Raw genomic sequence first — 9355 nt, forward strand, 5'->3', positions numbered from 1 at the left:
TTGTGGTTTTGTTGCATCTCCATTGTTCACTGTATGCCATTCCAAAAATCATTTTTGGAAATATTTAGTGCATAAAAACTTTAGAAAAGTAAGGATAGCTCTTTACATATCCTTTGCTCTTGCCAAACTGGAGTTGACCTTCTTTATGCTTTCACTCAAAGTGTCCTCTTTACTTGAAATGCCTTTCCTTCCATGACCTCAGCGGTTGAAATTCTTGAAACATTCACAGCCCAGTTCTAATTCTCTGTTCTTTAGGAAGCTTGCTCTGAATTTCCTTCAATATTTCAATGAGGAATAGCTCAAAGAATACCTTTGAACTCACTTTGGCAGGCATGGTCAAACAGGAGGTAAGTCCATCATTTAGTACTGTGAAATGAATCACTTTTAGGAACTTTTCCAGGAGTTATGAGCTACTGGAAAACACCGTAAGTTCTAGGTCTCATCTGGGGAGGCAGAGGCAAGTAGCAGAGACAAAGAAGAAAAAGAATGGGCTCCCGGAAAATAGACATGGACTTGAAATGTGTGACTCTGGTCAGTTTCAAGGAGCCTCCTCATTTACAGAGATGAGAGTGTCAGTTAAAGATTGTGTCAGTCTCAAATGATCAGAATGACACCTGCTGAAACACACAGGGCTTTCTTTCTTTTGCCTGACATCCTTAGTTTAGATTCTGTTCCTCATGATTGTAAGATGGCTCCTCTACCTCCAAACACAGTGCCTTCAGGAAAGGAGGAGAAGGATGAAGGGAAAGCGGCATGGGCTGGCCAGTTTCTCCCTTTAAATAAAGTTTCCCAGAAACTCACCCTATCACACACCACTTACATATTAAATTGCAAACATGTCACATGAACATCTGGAGTTACAAGGAAAGCCAGAAAATAGTGGTGGTGTGTATGTGTGTTTAACCTGGACACAATTGCTTCCGCCAGGGTAAGAAAGAAGGGGAGAATGGGTACTGTGTAGCAGTGTCTGCTACAGTGACAGTGACGTGTTCCATTGAGGACATGGAAGCAGCACAGCACAGAACCCAGAACCCTCTGCGTTTTACTTGTCAACCTCCTGGGTTACTCTGTAACTCAATTTCCTTCTGTCTTTTGCCATTTCTTTTTACATTGTGACTTTACAAATCGAAGGGCCGGGAGATATCACTATTCAGATCACTTCTCCTTTCCCATGAATGTTGATTACTCAATTCATGTTTGAAATTCTCAAAGTGTGACAGAGCAGCAAGTAGCATTATATAGTTTTATTATTTATGAAGATTTTGTTTTTCCTTTTGATAAGATATATTTGTGTTAAGCAATAAGGAAACTGCTGATTTGTAAAACAGGAAAGAACACTGCTTAATTGTAACACGTAAGTCCCTGGTCAGCACAGGCTGGAGTGAATTTGCTCAGCGACTCCAGTATTTTCATGGTGTCAGTTTTGCCTGGAAGTAGATGAATCCTACAGTCTCTTAGGTTGGAGATTTGCGGGCGGCCAGTCAGCCATGGTGAAAAAGAAGCTTGGGCAACATTATTAGGAGAAAAATCACATCCAGTGGTCAACTTGGATTCCTCTTTCCTGCTCCCTCTAAGAATTTCTCCTTCTACCCTGATGATCCATCTTTCGGCTGCAGGTGAAGAAAACATCATACCAAGCACACCTCCCTCCCCCAACCCCTGCAAAGTGAATCCAAGGGAGTTTTAAGGGGTTGGAAAATTATTTAAGGGAAGACAATCGTGTTCAGGATCTCTGGACTGCAAAGCTGGGAAAGGCTCGTCAGAAACCACGATGGTTGACTGCGTAGTGACCTCTGCCTGTAAACCTGCAATAAAGAGAAAACTGTTGTCTGAACCACAGTCATCCACCCCCTTCAAATTGTATTGTGTTATTTTTAAGTTTAACCATAGTTTTGGTGGTGACGGTTTCCCAGAGTTATTTCTAGCTCTAACTGATAGTATTTATGGTTAGAACAATCAGACCTACTCTATCCTCACTGATTTTCCTTCAGGCATCATTATAGGATTAACAGTAAATTCCTCTAAAAAGATTACACTTCCAAGAGAGAAGGGGAAGGAAGGAAAGCAGGCACCACATCACATTCTATTCTGAATCGTCTCCTTTGGGAAATCTTAATTCCAATTTAGAATGTGATAGTCTGACTTCTGTATTCTATGAATAAAAATCAGCCATTTAATATGAAGCTAATTAGAATTTGAAAATGGAAAATAAAGTCTATTTTCAAACAAGCTTGACTTTGACTATGTATTAATGTCAAATAAGCCATTAACAAAATGCTTTTGTTCAGTTACACCAAAGCCTGAGCAGGAAGTAAACAACAAAATCAAAGTGGAGAATAGTTCCACTTGAATATATTTTCTGAGTGCCTTATTTATTCATTCACTCTTGATAATTCATAAACATTCCTGAGTACCCAGACCTCAGGGTGACAATCCTTACTGCTAGCTCTTCTATAACTCTGAAATGGAAGGTGATGGGCCTCAGGGATGTAATGTCCGCTTTATCACTAGAGCAGCTGTCCTGAAGTTTCATTAGCCACTGATGAGAGTCATTTTCACACAGCCTGTTTTCAACAGTAACTTACAAGTGAATGTGATATTATGCCTTCTTTCTAAAGACGGCTGCCAGACTCTATGAAACTCCAAGTGAGAAATTGTAGAGAACCGCTCTTTATCACGCTCCAAAATTTTGCATCTAATTGTTAATAATGTACTTTGCCAAGTGACTTTTACATGTCTCTTCAAGAACGTTTAGCTCTCAAACCAACACAATAGTACTCCTTTTTATTTCTTTTTTTTTTTTTTATGGCTACATAGTATTAATGGGATACATGTCATATTTTGTTACATGCACAGAACATGTAATGATTAAGTCAGGATATTTAGGGTATCTATCATCTCAAGCGTTTATCATTTCTATGTGTTGGAAATGTTTAAAGACTCTCTTCTACCTATTTTGAAATACACACTACATTGTTAACTATAATCACCCTACTGTGATTATAGTTAACTACAAACACTAGAATGTATTTCTTCTATCTAACTGTATTTGGCACACATTAACCAGCTTCTCTTCAATGCTCCTGTCCCCTCTAGCAACCCTTTCCAGGTTTTGGTGACTATCATTCTACTCTCTACTTTCATAGATCACCTTTTTATTAGCTCTCACATTTATATAGGTATGAGAACCTGTGATATCTGTCTTTCTATGCCTGGGCTTATTTCACTTAATATAATGACTTCCAGTTCCATCCACATTGCTACACATGACAGGGATTTCATTCCTTTTTTATGGCTGAAAAGTATTTCATTGTATATATATGTCACATTTCTTCATTCATCTGTTGATGGGCGCTGAGGTTGATTCCATATCATTGCTATATGAGTAGTGCTGAACTAAATATGTGAGAGCATTATCCTTTGATATGCTAATTTTCCCATTCTTTGGATAAATACCCATTAGTGAGATTGCTGGATCATATGGTAGTCCCATTTTTAGTTTTTTGATAAATCACCATCCTCCATACCTCCATACTCTTTCTCATAATGGCTGGACTAATTTACATTCTCACCAGTAGTGTATAAGAGTTCTCTTTTCTCCTTATCCTCCCCAGTATCTGTTTGTTTGTTTGTTTGTTTGTTTGTTTTTGGGCCTTTTTGATATTAGCCATTCTAATTGTGTTAAGATGATATCTCATCATGGTTTTGATTTGCATTTCTCTGATGATTAATAATATTGAGATTTTTTTCATGTATTTTTTGACTTTTGGCTTTTCTTTTGAGAAATATCTCTTCATGTCCTTTGCCAACTTTTTAATGGGGTTATTTGTTTTTCTACTGTTGAGTTCTTTGAGTTCCTTGTATATTCTAGATATTAGCCCTTTGTCATGTAAATAGTTTGCAAATATTTTATCTCATTCAACAGGTTGTCTCTTCACTCTGCTAACCATTTCCTTTGTTGTGCAGAAGCTTTTTAGTTTAAGAGTCCCAATCATCTACATATAGTTTGCAAGTATTTTCTCTCATTCAACAAGTTGTCTCTTCACTCTGCTGCTTCTTGCAGATGCTTTTTAGTTTAATATAGTCCCAATCGTGTTTTTGATTTTGTTGCCTGTGATTTTGAGGGAGGTTTTAGCCATAAAATCTTCACCTAATGTTTTGAAGTGTTTCCCCTATGTTATCTTTTAACAGTTTTACAGTTTCAGGTCTTACACTGAAGTAAGAATTTACAAGTTTTCAACAAAAAAAGTAAACAAAGGCCAATATCCCTGATAGAGATAGGCACAAAAATCCTGAACAAAATACTAGCAAATTGAATCCAGCAGCACATACACATTATCAAGTGGGATTTATCCTAGGGATGTGAAGATGATTCATTATACACAAATCCACAAACATAATATATCATATGAACACAATAAAGGACAAAAATATGATGATCTCAATAGATTGATTTAAAATTCATGTGAAGTTGTTTTTTTTATATAGTGAGAGATAGGGGTCCTGTTTTGTTCTTTTGCATATGGATATTCAGTTTTTCCAGCACCATTTATTGAAGAAGTGTCCTTTCTTCAGCGTTTACTCTTGGCCTCTTTTTGGAAAACTAGTAATCTGCAAATAGATGGGTTTACTTCTAGGTTCTCTATTCTCTTCCATTACTCTACATGTCTGTTTTTACATGATTTTCATCATATTTGAAATGTCTGTTTTAGTCTGTAGCCTTTTAATGTATTTTGAAGTCTGATAATGTGATACCTCCAGCTTTGTTTTTTGTTTGCTCAGGATTGCTTTGGTTATGTAGGCTCTTTTTTGGTTCCATACAAATTTTAGGATTGTAACGAATGTGATTGGTATTTAAATAGAATTGCATTGAATCTGTAGATTGCATTGTTAGTAAGATCATTTTAACAGTATTATTCTGATCTATAAGCATAAGATGTTTTTCCCTATGTTGTATCTTTTTAAATTGTTGACATCAGTATTTTATAGTTTTCCTTGTAGAGGTCTTTTACCTCCTTGGTTAAATATATTCCTGGTTATTTTATTTTTTGTAGCTATTGTAAATAGGATTGCCTTTTAATTTTTTTCACCTAGTTCAATATCGGTGTATAGAGATGCTACTGATTTTTTAATGTTGAATTTGTACTCTAAAACTTTATGGAATTTGTTTATCAGATCTCAGAGTTTTTGCTAGAATCTTCAGGTTTTTCTAAATCTAAGGTCTTATCATCAGCAAAGAGGGACAATTTGACTTCCCCGTTTCCACTTTGGGAAGAAAAGAGAATGCCTTTTATTTCATTCTCTTGTCTCACTGCTCTGGCTAGGACCTCTATATTATGTTGAATAGGAGTGGTGAGAGTGAATATCCTTGTCTTGTTCCATTTCTTAGGGGAAATGTTTTTTGCTTTTTTTTCATTCAATATGTTAGCTCTGTGTTTGTCAGATATGATCTTTATTATGTTGGAGTATGGTCCCTCTATGCATAGTTTGTTGAGAACTTTCATCATGAAGGGATGTTTAACTTTATCAAGTGCTTTTTCAGCATCCATTGAGATTATCATTGAGATTATCATATATTTTTTGTCTTTCATTGTATTGATGTGATGTATCACATTTATTGATTTGTGTATATTGAAAAGTCCTCATATTTTTAGGATAAATTTCATTTGATCGTGTGTGTATATGTGCTGTTGGATTCAGTTCAATAGTATTTTGCTGCTAATTTTTGTGCCTCTGTTCATCAGGGACATTGGCCTGTAGTTTTCATTTTTTTTGTTGGGTCCTTGTCTGGTTTTGGTATCAGGGCCATGTTGGCCTTATAGAATGAGTTAGGGAGACTTCTTCCTCTTCAGTTTTTTTTTTGGAATAGTTTAGGAGAATTGGTATTAGTTCTTTTTTATAAGTTTGGTAGAATTTGGCAATAAGGCCATCTGATCCTGGGCTTTCCTTTCTTGGGAGATTTTTTATTTCCGATTCAATCTCCTTACTCATTATTGGTCTGTGTGGGTATTCTATTTCTTCCTGATTTAATCTTGGTGAGTTGTATTTGTCCAGAAATGTATCCATTTCCTCTAGGTTTTCCAGTTTGTTAGAGTATGGTTGTTCATGGCAGCCTCTAATCATCTTTTGTACTTCTTTGGTATCTGTTGTAATGTACTTTTTTGTTTCTAATTTTTTTTTGGATCATTTCTCTTTTTTTCTTGGTTAGTTTAGTTAGCGGTTTATCATTTTTTTTCCTTTTTTTTTTTTTTTTTTTTTTTTTTTTTTGCCACTCCTATCCATTTTTACCTATTCAAAAAAACTAACTTTTCATTTTATTGATCCTTAGTCTTGTTTTTATAGTTTCTATTTCATTTAGTTGGGCTCTGATTTTTATTATTTGCTTTCTTCTAATTTTTGGCTTGGTTTGTTCTTGCTTTTCTCTTTCCTAGAGGTGCAATATTATGTTGTTTATTTGAAATCTTTCTACTTCTTTGATGTAGGCATTTGTTGGTATACACTTCCTGCTTAGTACTGCTTTTGCTGTCTCCCATATGTTTTGGTATATTGTGTTTCCATATTTATTTGTTTCAAAAAATTTTTTTCTTTTGTTATTCCTCCATCGACCCAACGGCTGTTTAGGAGCTTGTTGTTTAATTTTTTTTTTTTTTTTTTTTTTTTGAGACAGAGTCTCGCTCTGTCACCCCAGCTGGAGTGCAGTGGCACATTATACAGCTTCCAGAGTTCCTCTTGTTACTCTGGTTTTATTCCATTGCAGACTGAGAAGATACTTGATATGATTTCAATTTTTATAAATTTGCTGAGACTTTTGTGTCCTAACATGATCTATCCTGGAGAATGTTTCATGTGGTGATGTTAGGAATATATATTCTGTAGCTCTTGTATGAAATGTTCTATAAATGTCTGTTAGGTCCATTTGGTTTAAAGTGTAGTTTAAATCAAAGGTTCTTTGTTGATTATTTTTTGTCTAGATGATCTGTCTAATCCTGAGAATGGGATGCTGAAGCCTCCAACTATTATTATATTGGACGTAATATCTCTCTTTAGATCTAATAATATTTGCTTTAAATACCTAGGTGTTCCAGTTTTGGGCACATGTATATTCAGAATTGTTATATCCTCCTGCTGAAGTGATCCTTTTATTTTTATATAATGACCTACTGGTTTTGATGTAAAGTCTGTTTTATCTGATATAAATTAAGCTACTCCAGGTCTTTTTTGATCTTTATTTGTGGAATATCTTTTTCTATCCCTTTACTTTAGTCTATATGACATTTCAGGCAAAATAAAGTTCTTTTAGGCAGCATATAGCTGGCTTATTTAAAAAATTCATTCAGCCTGTCTATATCTTTTTTTTTTTTTTTTTTTTTTTTTTGAGACGGAGTTTCGCTCTTGTTACCCAAGCTGGAGTGCAATGGTGCGATCTCGGCTCACCGCAACCTCCGCCTCCTGGATTCAGGCAATTCTCCTGCCTCAGCCTCCTGAATAGCTGGGATTATAGGCACGCACCACCATGCCCAGCTAATTTTTTGTGTTTTTTTAGTAGAGACGCGGTTTCACCATGTTGACCAAAATGGTCTCGATCTCTTGACCTCGTGATCCACCTGCCTCAGCCTCCCAAAGTGCTGGGATTACAGGCTTGAGCCACTGTGCCTGGCCTGTCTATATCTTTTAATTGAAAATTTTAATTGATTTGTATTCAAAGCTATCATTGATGTGTGAGGACTTACGTCATTTTGTTAATTGTTTTCTGGTTGTTTAACATATCCTTTGTTCTTTTCTTTCTTATTGTTTATTATTACTCTTTGGTGGTTTTCTGTTTCTAGTAGTGGTGACATTTTTGTCCTTTTGCTGCTCACTTGTGTGTTTGCTTTATCAGTGAATTTTATACTTTTGCGCATTTTCATGATGGTAGATATTTTCTTCGCTTCCAGGTATAGGTGTCCCTTTAGCATTTCTTGTAGGATTGGTCTAGTGTGATCAGTTTCCTCAGTTTTTGCTTGACTGGGAAATAGTTTATTTTTTCTTAATTTATGAAGAATAACTTTGCTGGATATAGTATTCTTGCCTGCAGGGTTCTTTTCCCCTAGCACTTTGAATACATCATTTCAGTCTCTCCTGGCTTGTAAGTTTTTTTCTGAGAAACCCATTGTTAGTCTGATGGGAGTTACCTTTTATGTGATTAGATGCTTTTTGCTTGCTGTCTTTAGAATTCATTTTTTGACTTTTGACAGTTTGACTATAATGTAACTTGGAGATGAACTTTTTAGGTTGTATCTATTTAGGAATATCTGAGTTCCCTATATTTGGATACATAAATCTCTTGTTGGACTTGGGAAGTTTTTGACTATTAATTTGTTGAAAGATTTTCTTTTAATTTAACTTTTATGTTCAAGGGTACATGTGTAAGTTTGTTATATAGGTAAACTTGTGTCATTGGGGCTTGTCATACAGATTATTTTGTTACCCAGGTATTAAGCCTAGTACTCATTAGTTATTTTTCCTGATCCTCTCCCTTCTCTCACCCTGCACTCTCAAGTAAACCCAAGTGTCTGTTGTTCCCCTTTATGTGTCCATGTATTCTCATCATTTAGCTTGCACTTACAAATGAGAACATGCGATATTTGGTTTCCCATGCCTGAGTTAGTTTGCTAAGTATAATGGTCTCCAGCCCCATCCATGTTGCTGCAAAGGACATTGTCTCATTCTTTTTATGGCTGTATAGTATTCCCTGGTGTATATGTATCACATTCTTTATCCAGTCTATCACTGATGGAAATTTAGGTTGATGCCATGTCTTTGCTACTGTGAATAGTGCTGCAATGAGCATAGGCATTCATGTGTCTTTAAAACAGAATGATTTATATTACTGTGTGTATGTACTCAGTAATGGAATTGCTGGGTTGAGTAGCATTTCTGTCTAGATCTTTGAGAAATTGCCACACTGTCTTCCTAATGGTTGAGCTAATTTACACTCCCACCAAAAGCATAAGTGTACCTTTTTTTCTACAACCTCACCAACATCTGCTATTTTTTGACTTTTTATTAGTAGCCATTCTGACTACTAATATGAGATGGTATGAGATGGTATTCCAATGTGCTTTTGATTTGAATTTCTCTAGTGATGAGTGATGTTGAGCTTTTTTTTTTATATGATTATTGGCTGCATGCATATCTTCTTTTGAAAAATGTCTGTTCCTGTCTTTTGTCCATTTGTTAATGGCATTGTTTGTTTTGTTTTTATTTTTGCATGTACATTTGTTTAAGTTCCTTATAGATGCTGGATGCTAGACCTTTGTCAGATGCATAGTTTGTGAAAATTTTCTTCCATTCTGTAGGTTGTCTGTTTATTTCA

Source organism: Saimiri boliviensis, chromosome 4, assembly GCF_048565385.1.
Source record: "Saimiri boliviensis isolate mSaiBol1 chromosome 4, mSaiBol1.pri, whole genome shotgun sequence".
Classification (NCBI taxonomy): domain Eukaryota; kingdom Metazoa; phylum Chordata; class Mammalia; order Primates; family Cebidae; genus Saimiri; species Saimiri boliviensis.